Source organism: Panthera onca, chromosome B1 (assembly GCF_046562875.1).
Source record: "Panthera onca isolate mPanOnc1 chromosome B1, mPanOnc1 haplotype 2, whole genome shotgun sequence".
In the NCBI taxonomy this organism is placed as follows: domain Eukaryota; kingdom Metazoa; phylum Chordata; class Mammalia; order Carnivora; family Felidae; genus Panthera; species Panthera onca.
Genome location: NC_138342.1, coordinates 71,131,814 through 71,145,190, shown reverse-complemented (window position 1 = coordinate 71,145,190; position 13,377 = coordinate 71,131,814). Strand labels below are relative to the sequence as shown.

The 13,377-nt window shown below is 37.8% G+C and overlaps 1 protein-coding gene across 7 annotated transcripts in view; it reads right to left on the bottom strand.

Moving 5' to 3' along the window:
• The window catches only part of PTPN13 (protein tyrosine phosphatase non-receptor type 13), a 231,141-nt gene extending 218,077 nt beyond the window's left edge, over positions 1–13,064 (bottom strand). For 3 of the 7 annotated variants that reach the window (XM_060655670.3, XM_060655671.2, XM_060655669.2), the window contains exon 1: positions 12,586–13,061. The gene's annotated coding sequence lies outside the window, so the exon portion shown is untranslated. Of the gene's footprint in view, positions 1–12,585 lie in introns of all 7 variants that reach the window. The other 4 variants (XM_078445941.2, XM_060655667.3, XM_060655665.2 and 1 more) reach the window with 2 other exon arrangements.
• Between the last annotated feature and the right edge of the window lie 313 nt (positions 13,065–13,377).

Sequence of the window (13,377 nt, the reverse complement as noted above, 5' to 3'; positions counted from 1 at the left end):
TAGCAGATAAAACATTTACTTGGATTGAAAATGGAAACAAGAGTCTATTGCTAAACTTTCTAGGGGTTGATATCTGCCAATGATAATGCTAACTTCTAAGAAGAGGATTAAAAAATCTCTTGTAGCTAAAGCAGTCTGCAGACATTTCTAAATAATTTTAAGTTTTGAATCCTATTGGTAACCATCATCATAATAATTAAGTATACAAGCTGACAGGAAAGTCACACTAGTGGCAAATAAATAATCCAAATATTATAGCAGAATACTAAACAACAGAAATGGATTCTTATTTAAACACTTTTTCTGAATTTATAGCTGAGATAGTTGATTTTAAATATAATCCCCAATGTTAGATTTAGCAAATCAAGCAGTAACTAGTCTACATAGCATTTTCAATTGAAAATCACACGTTACAGAGTTAATATCCTTTGTCAGCTTATTTGGTTAAAGTGGCAGATAGCAAATGATAAATACCTTCCAATCAATCAATAGTTGACTCATTGAGCAAGCTCAGTAAGAGCTGATAAAAAATTACTTCCCATTTGACCCAATCTTCCCAGCCTCGGTGAGGCTTCCTCATTATTCTAAGTCTCATATTCTAGTTGAACATCACAGACTACATTAATACCTGTCATTACTTTCCATTTTCTTCAGATTTAGCCCAACACTGTTCAAATTATTCAACTTTAAACTGATAAGACCTATAAGTCCTTTATCAATCTCCCTTCACTTTCCTAACCGTGATTTCTAACCTTTACCTCTCTCCTCAAATCTCCAATTCTTCACCACTACCCAAATCATACTTAAAAACAGGTAACCTTGCCTCTGACAGCACTTTCTGAAGACAACAGCGTTAAGTGTGAAATCTCCTACACAACCTTATTTTCATTTCTATTCATCAATAGGCCCACATCTATCTTCATAGCCTTCCCTTCAATCTTACAGAAAAATCGCTCTCCTTATGACTAATGCTAACAATTCTACCTAGGGCTCATTCCTTCCCATCCAGAGGAAATTACTGTTTCACCCTTTCTGGTATTTTAAATCACTTAATCTTACAGAATCTGTTCTTTTACCATCTTCAATCCTGCAACTAAATTTTTTTCTTACCTATGAAATCTCTTATATCATCCAAATCTCATCTGTTTTGCCACCAAATGCTATCCTCCATTTTAATTTCCTTGCTATTCCCTCCCCTTCTTATCAGTATAGTAAAATGCTTCTTTTGAAGGTAATAATATTCAGCTGATCATACCATTCTTTTTCTTTTGCTTTTCTTCAGTCATCTTTCTTTGGATCCCTGTGGCGTCTGGCACTATTAGTCACGTACTCCCTTGACAGACTCCCCTAATGCACTTTTCTTCAACATTACACTTTCCTAGCTCTTTTACTCTTTAGACACTTCCTTCCCCAGCCCCATACTTTTCTCACTTTCACATACCATCTTCAGCACTTTTTAAACATTTCCTCTCTCCTGAATTCACTCACTCAAATCTTCTATCCTGTTGATTCACAATCCTCATTCCCAGACACCTATCTACTAATGTCTTCCAACCAGCTCAGGCTCTGGCCCCCATGTGAACCCTGAGTGAATCATGCCACATTTTCTTCCTTAAAACTTTTATTGCAGTTATTCAGTGTTTTATAATATAATGGTTTCCTATATACATTTTTTTAATGTAGATTTTAGGTATTTTGGTAAGAACCATTTTCCTTTTATTTTTCAGTATTTCTCAAAAACACAGAAAAAAATTCTGAACACAGAGTAAATACTTTACAACTGTATAATTCGTTTAGACAAGAAACAAAAGACATTCAAGACAAAAATAAATTTATACTACTTATAAAACATTTCTAACCCCCTCCTAAAAAAAAACTGAGCTCTAATTGTTACTATTTTAACTATAGTCAGAGAATCCTGTGGATATTCTTTTCTACCAACTTCCAAATTTTCCACATATTCAAAGGGATATGGCAGATTTGCCCATTTTATTTCCTTTAAAATACCAACTATTTTTGTCTTAACATGACCTATATGTAGCTACCATGTCTAAAAAGATCAGACATAAAAACCAATCTGATACCCAAGACATAGTCAATGACATAATCAAGACAATGTATATTAGAGAGGCTAAAATTTGGGTGATAAAGAGATAAACTATGTTTTTGTCTAATGATTATTCATCATACGTCTGGCTGCTATTTCCTCCAATATACACAGCTGAAGAGGGAAGTGAAAGGTAAAGAATTTTTGTAAAGTGAATCAGTGGGCAATAACCTGTATGTGCAATAACTCAGGAAGAAATGCACAAAACCTTATGAGATAGACATTACTATTTCCATTTTATGGATCAGATCCAAGAGTAAATGTCTTATCCAAAACAACTCTAATTACTAAAAGAGCTAAATACAAACCAAAGACTATCTAAATTTAAATTATGTGCTCTTTCTACTACACTATACCACCTAATTTATGTCTGGATGTGAATAAATAAATGACACTAGCTATAGTTTTCACAAAAGCTGAACACTTAAAAATGAATATAAATACATTAATTTTGTTTTGCTAAAGATTAACAATAACTCAATTTAAAATTTCAATGGTAGGTCAAATACTGATTTTTAAAAGTCGTATGAATGAAGACATATTATCACCAGGAATTTAAATATCAAACAATACAAAGTATAAAAGTACCAAATAATCTTAATGGCCATTATCCAGCCTGCACAGACAGTAAATAGAGTTTCTTAAATATCCTCTGGGTCAAGGCACTTTAATTAGCATTATTTATGTGTTAGATATCAACCGGTAAGTCAATAAAACCAAGTCCCCATCCATCCCCCTACAAAAGCTAGCATATGGTCTATAATTTATCTATGTATACTTCAATAAAATTCCACTAAACTGGAAACAAATGGACATCAGATGTTGGGAACTCTGGCAAGAACAATAATTGAATCCCCAATATCTAGTTTCCTTAATTAGTTTTGGAATAGCCAAGTACCCAGCAAAAAACTTGAATCCCCAGCTTCCCTTACAAGTAGGGGTGGCCAATATAAACAGAAGCCACTGGGTAGGGCTTTCAAGAAAACTTTTGAAAGAATCTGACTCATCTGGAAGGCACACCTTTTTTTGCCATTTCTTCTGTATTCTGCCTGCCTGGAAACACAGTGCATTTTGAGTAGAATGCTGGCAGTCCTTTTGTGACCACAGGCCATCTTGAGATGAACGCCATGCACCAAGGAGGTGGAGAAGAAAAAAGATGTCTGGGTTCACTGCCATGTCTTGAAAGTGCCATACTTACTCTGGAATATTATGGCTGGATTTCGTGATATGTTAGAGAAAAGTAAGTCCCTCCCTTCTTTAGGCCATCCTACACTGTACACTGTATTCAGGTCTCTTGTACTAGCAATGCAATGAAACTTCTAATTAGAAAAAGCAGAACAAGTAATTCACTGCAGTGGTCTTGGAGAGGACAGACACAAAGAATACCTCAGGCAGCATTTTTCTCAAATCAGTGCCTCTATCATGAGTGATGCTAAGACATGTACTATAAATTCTGTAGTTATTGCCAAATAAATGAAAAATTACACATATGACATCATCTGGGAGATTCATAAGGTATATCAGTATATTAAAAGTTCTAAAAGCGTTCACAGGATTAGTGGGGAAGTATGCCCACAAACATATTCTAAAGAATTTTAGGTTATGCTACACAACACTCCCAGAGGACACACAAGATTTGCGAATATTAGGTAATAACTCTGTTTGTGAGACTGTGAACATGTACATTTAACTATACTAGAATTTATATATCTGAGAGTGTTATCTTTGAAAATAGGTATTTTGGAAAGATACATACACTTGTCCTCAAACATAATGATATCAGAAACATTTTTGGGACTCTCTTTTCTAATTATGCTTTGAGCCATATTTTAAAAATCACTCCTTATTTTATAAGCATTTTTCATTTTAATTCAAATTATCCTCCTTACATGCTCACCTTTCTAAAATAAGAATAAATCTATTATTAAACTGAATCAAAATACTCTTAAAGAGCTGTGCCACTAAAAAGGAGATTCAAAGAAACATGCCATAGTTTTAGGGGCACTTGGGTGGCTCAGCTGGTTAAGCATCTGACTTCAGCTCAGGTCATGATTTCAGGGTTCGAGGGTTTGAGCCCTGCATCTGGCTCTCTGCTGACAGCACAGAGCCCACTTTGGATCCTTGGTCTCCCTCTTACTCTGCCCCTTCCCCACTTGCTCATTCACTCTCTCAAAAATAAATAAACATTAAAAAAAAAAAAGTTAAAAACAACACACTATACACTTTAAAAGTAACTCAAAATAGGAGATATATTGTTCTAAAAATGTTTGAGAGGAATGACATTTATAAGTTCCACTAACTGTGTAAAAATCAGGAACACGTTATATATACCAACGAGCCCAAACAATGAGTGGAAGAAACATGCAGTCCAAGGAACAAAGTAGGGCCATAAAATTTGAAACAAAAAAGCATATTTAAGTTCACATATTACCTTTACCCAGTGCTAAAAAAAAAGAAAAAAAAAACAAAACGAAAAACAAACTGCAATAAATCAAAAGTATATCACAAATAATAATCGCTAATATTTACTAAATACTTAGTATGCAATGGGCACTGCTCTAAGTGCTTACATGTACGAACTCATTTAGTCCTTACAACAATCCCATGAAAGCGGCCTGATCATCATCCTCATTTTGCAGATGAGGAAACTAAAGGACAATAAGGTTAAGAAACTTACACAGGGGTGCCTGGGTGCCTCAGCTGGTTAAGCATCCGACTCTGGATTTCGGCTAAGGTCATGATTTCACGGTTTGTGAGTTCGAGCCCCGTGTCTGTTTCTGTGCTGACAGCACAGAGCCTGCTTGGGATTCTCTCTCTCCCTCTATCTCTGCCCCTCCCCTGCTTGTGCTTGCTCTCTCTCTCTTTCAAAATAAATAAAGTTAAAAACATTTTTTAATTAAAAAAAAAAAAACTTACACAAACTAAATCATAGTCAGAAATCAAACCCCAAGCAGTCTAGCTCCAGAGTCTATGCTATACCATGCTATTCTGTCTCTCTAAATCAAGCAGAAGTGGTCAACATCATGCACAGTAGCATCTAAAAACAATTCATATATACTTAAATAGGTATACATGTGTCTATGGGATTTTATAAGGCAATTTTACATGTCATTTAATTTTATCTTCACAGCTGTTCTATGTCAGTATATCCTGTCACTAGGTGGACTCAGTGGCATGAATTCGAGTAATTAAAGCTATGTGGCCAGAGACTACTCCATTTATCTGCTTAGAAATGTGTCCTTTCTGTGTACCACCAGTGCCTTGCAGAGGGTCTGGCAGAAAATAGGAATTCAATATATATTTACTGAATAAAGAACAATTAAAAAGGGAGCTGGGCATCCCATCTGAATGTGGTCAGATTGGTCCAGATTCATCAATACTGGTACTAGAAAAACACTCAGCTAGCTTGGCTCACCAAAAGTGATTCTTTAGTATCCATTTAGATAGAAGAACAGTATTACTCATTTTTCAATTAAATCTTAGTATCTCAATACAATCTTAAAATCCCTTTGAAGTTAGAAGTCTTGGTGTACTAACATAAACACTGAGAAAGATTCAGATAAAATCTTACTTTAAAGACATAGCTCAGTTTGGTCTTCAGTTACACAATGAGTATGATATATTATGTGACCACATTAAAATATTTTCTTTTACTTAAAAATTAAAGGAAATTCCTAGTAAATTTTAATAATGGAGAAGAGTCTAGATTTCTCATTGTAACTTGAAGAACTATATCATATGAGTGTTGGAGAATATGTCGAGTTGAATTATAACTAAAGTAACAGTATTGCCGGGTACTGTGTAATAACACATTTCCAATTTGCTATTCATTTGTATACCCCTCAAAGTAGAGCCAGAATTTTGAAGTTCTGATTGAACTCAACTGAATGGTACATATCTACAATACAGTTTTACCTAGCTTAGATTTGACAACTGAACATTCTTGAACTAAAGTTTCTATTATATTTATTATATATACATATATTTTTAATTTTCAGGGTTTTGTTTTGTATTCTGTTTTAACAAAACACCTATTCAAGCTTTCATGGAGTGCAGCTATAATTCAATTTAGCCTTGGTAAATTTCACACAGTACTTAGAAAACTGAAATACATTATATTTGAATCATTGCCTGAAGCTCATTCCTTAAACTAAGTATAGACACTAACATCAGAATTAAATTAAAACAGATTGTGTGAAGGATGAATTAATACTATGCTCAAATAATTCCATAAAATTACACCTCAGCACAAGAATATGAAAGACATTGAGAATAAATCAAAACCTTACAATAAGGGAAATTTCTGTACCAAAATACTTATTATTTATTTTTACTTCAAAACTGAATTACGTTATATTCTCCAGAAGATATATCCGATTGCCCTAAGACCTAAAATATTCATCTCCTCATAGTTTATATGTTTAGTTTAAAAATTATACTTCTCTAGAAAAAGTGCATAAGTAATACTTAGCAGTACTGACAAAAACTAAATTTCTTAAAAAGGCTCCCTTATTTAAAAAAATTCCCAGGCTTTATCTTTCTTCCAAAAAAAAAAAAAACAAAAAAAGAAGCAGACAAAAAAAACCAACTTTGAATATTTCTACCACATTCTCAGGTTATATAGTCATTCTAACCTTAATTTAAGGTACTCAACAAGAATGTTTCATTTTTGTTCCACGGACTACATTAGAACTAAGGGGAAAGGCGCCTTGGTGGCTCAGTCAGTTAAGCAACAGACTTTGGCTCAGGTCATGATCTTGGTTCGTGAGATCAAGCCCCACATTGGGCTCTCTGCTATCAGCGCAGAGTCCATTTCAGATCCTCTGTTGCTCCAACTCTCTCCCACCCTCTCTGGCTCCTGCTTTCTTTCTCTCAAAAATGAACATAAAAAAAAAAAAAAAAAAAAAAGATCTAAGTGGAAAAGCATTAAAATGATACTGTATACAAAATACTCCATCAGGCATGCTTTCAACAAAATAACTCTCAATGTTCTGGATGCAACTCGTCTGATCTGAGTAGGTAAAAAAGCATGTGTTTATAAAAAAACAAAAGTACCATCTACCTGCAGGAGAAAAAAAAAAGAATACTTTTAATTGAAAATAATTTGGGGGCACCTGGGTGGCTCAGGTTAAGTGTCTAACTTTGGCTCAGGTCATTATCTTGCAGTTCATGAGTTCCAGCCCCGCATGGGGCTCTGTGCCGACAGTTTGGAGCCTGGAGCCTGCTTCAGATTCTGTGTCTCCCTCTCTCTCTGCCCCTCCCCTGCTTGTGCTCTGTCTCTGTCTCTGTCCCTCTCTCAAAAATAAACAAACATTAAAAAAAAAAAAAAAAACTTAAAAAAAAGAAAATAATTTGATTCCTTGTCTACTTACACACTAAACCAATAAAGAAAACTGATTTTTTTTTTTTAGATGTATTAAGGAGGCGGGGAGGACACGTGAGATGGAACATTACTGTTTCTTCTAAGCTGCCCATCAGTAGATAACAAGTGGCAAACACTATTAAAATTCATGACACAGTGTTAGCTTCCAATCACCTCAAATAGTTTAAGAACTTCATTTTTGTTGAAGGGGATGCTTTCCCTTATGAGAAAAACATAAAATCTCTCATGCCTCTGTATGTTCATGTTGAAACTAATATGATGGTTTTCTATTGGAAAATTCAGTCATATTATATGACAACTAAGAGTCTCCATATCTAAAAGAGAAAAAGAAACCTTCACCAAGGATTTGAAAATCCTTGAATCAAATTCCAACACTTCAGGTGAAATGATGGACTTTATTTTCAGATTTGAAACTGTTGTAGTACACAAGGGCAATTAAGCCACTGGTTCGATCCAGGACTTACTGATACAAATAATACACACAAGGACACTAAAGTTCCACCCCTCAGTTAACTTTGGAAAGGAAACTCTTACAACTAGGTATAGCAGACTGAGAAAAGATGTAATATAAGCATCAAACGTGCAGTATTTCTCCTTATTAGAAAAAAAGTATCAAAAATAACATATTTAAAATGATAAATCTGAAGGAAATGACTATATTTATATACACACCCATTTCAGATGATGAGAAATGGAATATAAATTTGAAAATCTCTAGGTAGTGTGCATCAAACTATACTACAATAAAAATTAAAAATTTTTAAAAAACCTTCAGGTAACACAGAATTTTGTGATTACAGAAATGTCCTGTATCTGAGCTGTCCAATATAGTGCCTTCCAGCCACAAGTGACTACTGAGCACTGAAAATGTGACTAGTGGGAATGAGAAATTGAATCTTAAGTTGCATCTAATTAAATTAAATTTAGTGATACATGGCTGGGACTACTACATCGGACAGTGAAGCACTAAGGAAGTAGAGGGATTTGTACCTTAAACTCGGATTCAAATAGTAAAAATCCTGTAGATAGACATATACACAGATGCTTCTGAAACATAAGTGTTTTGGGTTTGTTTTGTTTTTTTTTGTTTTTACTTTTCTGATTTATAAAGAGGAAAGGACTATGCCACAACATAAAAACGTTGTTGCATTTGTGGGAATCAAATTTTCTATACTCACCTTCTAGGGAGGACTAGAATATTGGTTCACAAATTGGCTCCATGTTGTAATTTCTTAGTAAACTTCCAAAAATATGGATGCCTGGGTTTCATCTCCCCAGGCTTCTGGTTTAATTGGTCTGGGTAGAGTCCTGGGCATAAAAAATTTTTTTAAGCGACCCAGGAGATTCTAACATGCAGCCAGAGTTGAGAATTACTAAACTAGAAAGAAAATGAGAAATTATTTATTATGCATAGATGCAATATGCGACTGAAGACATTTCTTTGCTGGTAGGCAAAGAGGGCAGCCTTTAACAACCCAGATGCAGGTCAAAACACCTGAGGGCTAAATATGAGCTTAACATTCTAAACATTCATAAATGATTTGGGTTTTACAATCATAAATTTTTGTGATTACTGAATGTTATTCAATTATGTAAAAGAGATTAGAAAGGAAGGAAATAAACTAAATATTGAGTATCAACTTGCCCTCACCACTTTTGTGTGTATTATTAATTTCATCCTCAACATATGCTGGGAGGTAGATATTAGTAATTTATTTACAGATGTGGAAGGTAAATTTAAAGATATTCTCTAGGATTTGGACACGTTTATCAAACAGTAAAGTCCACACTCTATATATTACAGTAGAGGGTTCTCTATGAGGAAGTTTGTTGCAGTAAATTTTCACACTGGAATCAAACAAAAGAAAGAAAAGAAAAAGAAAAAGCAGCATTCAGTGGTAGAGCAAAGAAGGCAAACACACTTAAACAGGTACTTAAACCAGTCCCTGTTCCCGCATTATCTGAGTTCTGATATCTGAGTTCCCGCATTATCTAAGTATCTGATAGCAAACCCTGGGGAAAACAGCTTTGCCGATGCTTCAAATCTATACCAGCCTCTACACTAGACCTTTTAGGACTTGCTGCCTCTTATCCTAAGAACTTAAAACAACTGATCTCCTACTGTCTCATAAGCTATTAGCTATAGTCACACATTCTTTGGACAGGATAGAACAAGACGCTTATTCACAGCGCCTGACACTAAACAGGAATAAGGGGTTTTAAAGAGTTTTTCATTTTATTTTTTCATTTTTATTATTTCATTTCATTTTAAAGACTTTTAAAAGGCTGTAATCCTTTTTTCCTCCACTCCAAGGATTACAGGAACTCCTCACAGAGCAGTTTACAGACCACAGTTTTGATATGATCATATTCACAGTGAGTAAGGAACTCTTATTTTATCCTAGGTCATTGAAAGTCTTACATTAATTTACTCATTAAAACAATGTTTTAAAAACTCGGTTCCTGAGTTGTTCAATGCATCTTAATTTTCTTTTTCTTTTTGTTTTTTTTTTAATTAAAAAAATATTTATTATTGACAGAGAAAGACAGAACATGAGCAAGGTAAGGACAGAGAGAGAGACACAGAATCCGAAGCAGGCTCCAGCTCTAAGCTGTGAGCACAGAGCCCCACGCAGGGCTTGAACTCACAAACCACAAGACAATGATCTGAGCTGAAGTTGGATGTTTGATTGAGCTACACGGGCGCTCCCTTATTTTCAAATTAAGGCAGAAAACTTCTCAGAGGAAAAAAAAAAAAAGAAGGTAAATCCAGAACAGAGGTCCTCACCCTTCCCAACAGCACTAATCCTTCTATCCCAAGACTCAAGATCTTTCTTCCGTTTTCAGGCCCCTACCTTGTAAAGTGACATTAACTCAAATGAGTCACATTTGGTTACATCAGAGGCCAGAAAGGAGAATACCTTCAACTCACTGTTCTAATTAATGGCACAGACTTCTTCCAAAGCATGTTCCAAAATAAGAATACGTTGACAGGATTAACTCCTAAATGCACTGGCTTGGTGTATGGGCAGTGTTTCTTTTCCATTTCAAATGGTATTAATTACTACTTAATTATACCACAAAACATGTTTCATAATTTATTTAAAAATTACGAACTCTGTCAAAGAGAAAACAGCAGCAGTAGCTTAATCCCCAGCAGCCTTTTTCCCCAGTATGTTTAAGGCTGGGTAAGAAGATGAGCTAGAAAAAAATATACTCGATTGATACAAGAGAAGCTACAAGACTCCCCCATCCAGTCCTTAGCCTATTAAAAGTGGAATAAAGCAAGGATTTGACCTGTTTTGTTTTTTTTAAAGAAAGGATACATAAACTCCATTCATTTAAGGAATGACACCTATCTACCCAGAAACAACTGATTAGCCAATTCTCACTCATTTCCTGCATTTGAGGCACGCCTCCAGAAAAAGATAATGTAAGTTCTACAACTTTTGACCCCAATCATAGTGCCAAAATTCATCCTTTAAATTGACATTGGTTTTAACAGTTTGTGTATGTGTGTGTGTTACTTGTGACATGAAAAGTTACTTATAAATATTTCTGGATGCTAGTAATCACCCTCCAAAAACTAAGTAGGCTTTACATGCAAGTAAAAATTTTGGTGGGGCAAATGTCAATTCAAAAGTCAAACGTACATAATGGTAAAAGAAATAATTCTCTAATTGTAAAAGTGAAAGTCACTACAAATTAAACCCTTTTCTTAATAACTAACCATAGATACGTTTCTAGTTTTAATTCCAGCTTCCATCCTACCCTCTCCCCCACGCATACAAAGCCTCTAGAACATCAAAGTCAGAACACAACGTTATTATAAAAAAGTACAATAAATTTAGGATTAGTTAATAAAGCAGTTAGTTCGCCTCTGTATGAACTCACTGAATCAATACAAGCATAAACTGAATAAAAATGCTAATGATATTAAAAGGAGAAATAATGTTTATCAAAGCACCACCCAGAAGCAACCAGTGAGCAGGTAGCAAGTTTTCACTTTGATCCTGCCAACCCGGTCATCACAAATTTGGGGAAATACCAACACTTGTTTCATAATACAGCAACTTTTCTAAATTTTCCCAACGTTTAGTAAAACAATGTAGATGTAAATTTTAAAATCTTGCTAATTAGTTACCAGCGCCCTTCATCCCACAGATCAGGTGTCCTACATTTTGTTTAGGTCCCCGCCTTGAAAACAAACCCGATTGCCCCATTTTCTGAGAGGTAAACTCCGCTCCAGGCAGCTCCCTATGAAGTCACCGCGTTTGTTGTTTCAAAGATGCAATTAAACGAACATGACACAAGGCCGTCGAAGAGATTAGCTGGAAGTGTGTGGAGGTGTCAATCACATATGTGTAAAGCAAATGAAAACTGCATTGTTACAACTCTATTTTAGTGGTAATAGTTCTCTCCATTCCCCCTTCTCCAGTATATTCACAATTAAACTTTTTAAGAACTTTCTCGACTTTCGCAAACTTTAGCTTTCCAGCTTTTTGTACTAAGTATCATGTAATGAGCAAAGGCCGGGTATGTGGCGGGGCGGGGGGCAGTATTTAACTGGGACACGGAGAGAAAAGCAATAAAAGAGCTTGCATCAGGCAGTGTCTCTCCCTCTGCCCCCTCTTCCCCCTTCCCACCCCTTCTTCTCTAAGCCCTTACATATACACATTCTTCTGGGCGGCCTCTAACCACACCATGTCCACAGTCATTTACAGAAATTAGAAACAGACTCCGGGATCCCTTCCCACAGCACGCACAGAGCAGAGCTGTACTAGCAGGATGGGGCGATGTCACTCCCTACTACCCCACAACCTATTCTTACGCCCCCTCTGGGGTTTCATTCCCAGGAATCCGGCCGAGAAGGTGGATCTAGAGAATTCACAGTGAAACTTCGCCTCCTCCTTCCCCACGCCAGCCACCCCACCACGAAGACCAAAGCAAACTTCCTTTCCCAGCTGGGCAACAGAAGAGTTGATTGCAGGGGCAAGAGCAGAAGCCGAGAGAGGAGGAGGACAGGGAGCGTGGTGTACTTTGTTCTGCACTTCTGCATATCCCCAGCACAGCCCAGGGCTGCTCTCGTCCTTACCCGCTCGTCCGGAGACCCGGTCCTGCTACTGGAGCGCGGGGCGAGGGCTGAGGGGACGCAGCGTTGGGGCGGGCCGCCGGCAGCCGCCTGGGGCGCCGAGAGCCACCACCTCTTCTCCGCCAAACGGCTGCGGGCGTGGGCCGAAGTAGCTGAAGAAGGAGCCTGGGGAGGGGGCGAAGAGGAGCAGCATCTCCTCCTCCTCCACGCCTCGGAAACACCCCTCCGGCGGCGACCCCGACCGACCGCCTGACCCCCGAGTGCTGGCGCACCCTCTCTGCGCTCCTGTCCTGTGCGCGCCTCCTAGAGCTTCGCCAAAATCCTCCGGCGGGGGGCGGCTCAACGCCTGCAGCCAGCTCCGAGCGTTGCCGAGACGGCTGAGGCAGATCGGGGAGCTAGGGAGTGCTGCGCGCCAGCAAGCCGGTCTCCAGGGGCCGCGACCATGGTGTGTGACCCTCGCCGCGCCGCGGCCGCCGGAGCTACTAGCACAGCTCGGGCTCCACCTCAGGCAGCCGGCACGGCCCCGCCCCCGTCCCTGTCACTCAAGCCTTTTCCCGGGCTCTAGGAGTACGGTCGATCGGCGACCCTGCGCTCCCCTCCGCCTCATTGGCCTGCCAGGCATCCAGCCCCGCCCTCCTCCCCAGGGACGAGGTCGCCGGGGAGACCAGCGCCCCGGTTCCCCTGACAACCGGTGCCTAGGGCCTGGCTTTTAGAATTCTGGCTAACCAGAAGCTCAGGTTGATAGCCGGGCGGCCAAGTCCCTAGCCCCTGCACGGTGGACTCCTACTTTTAGGC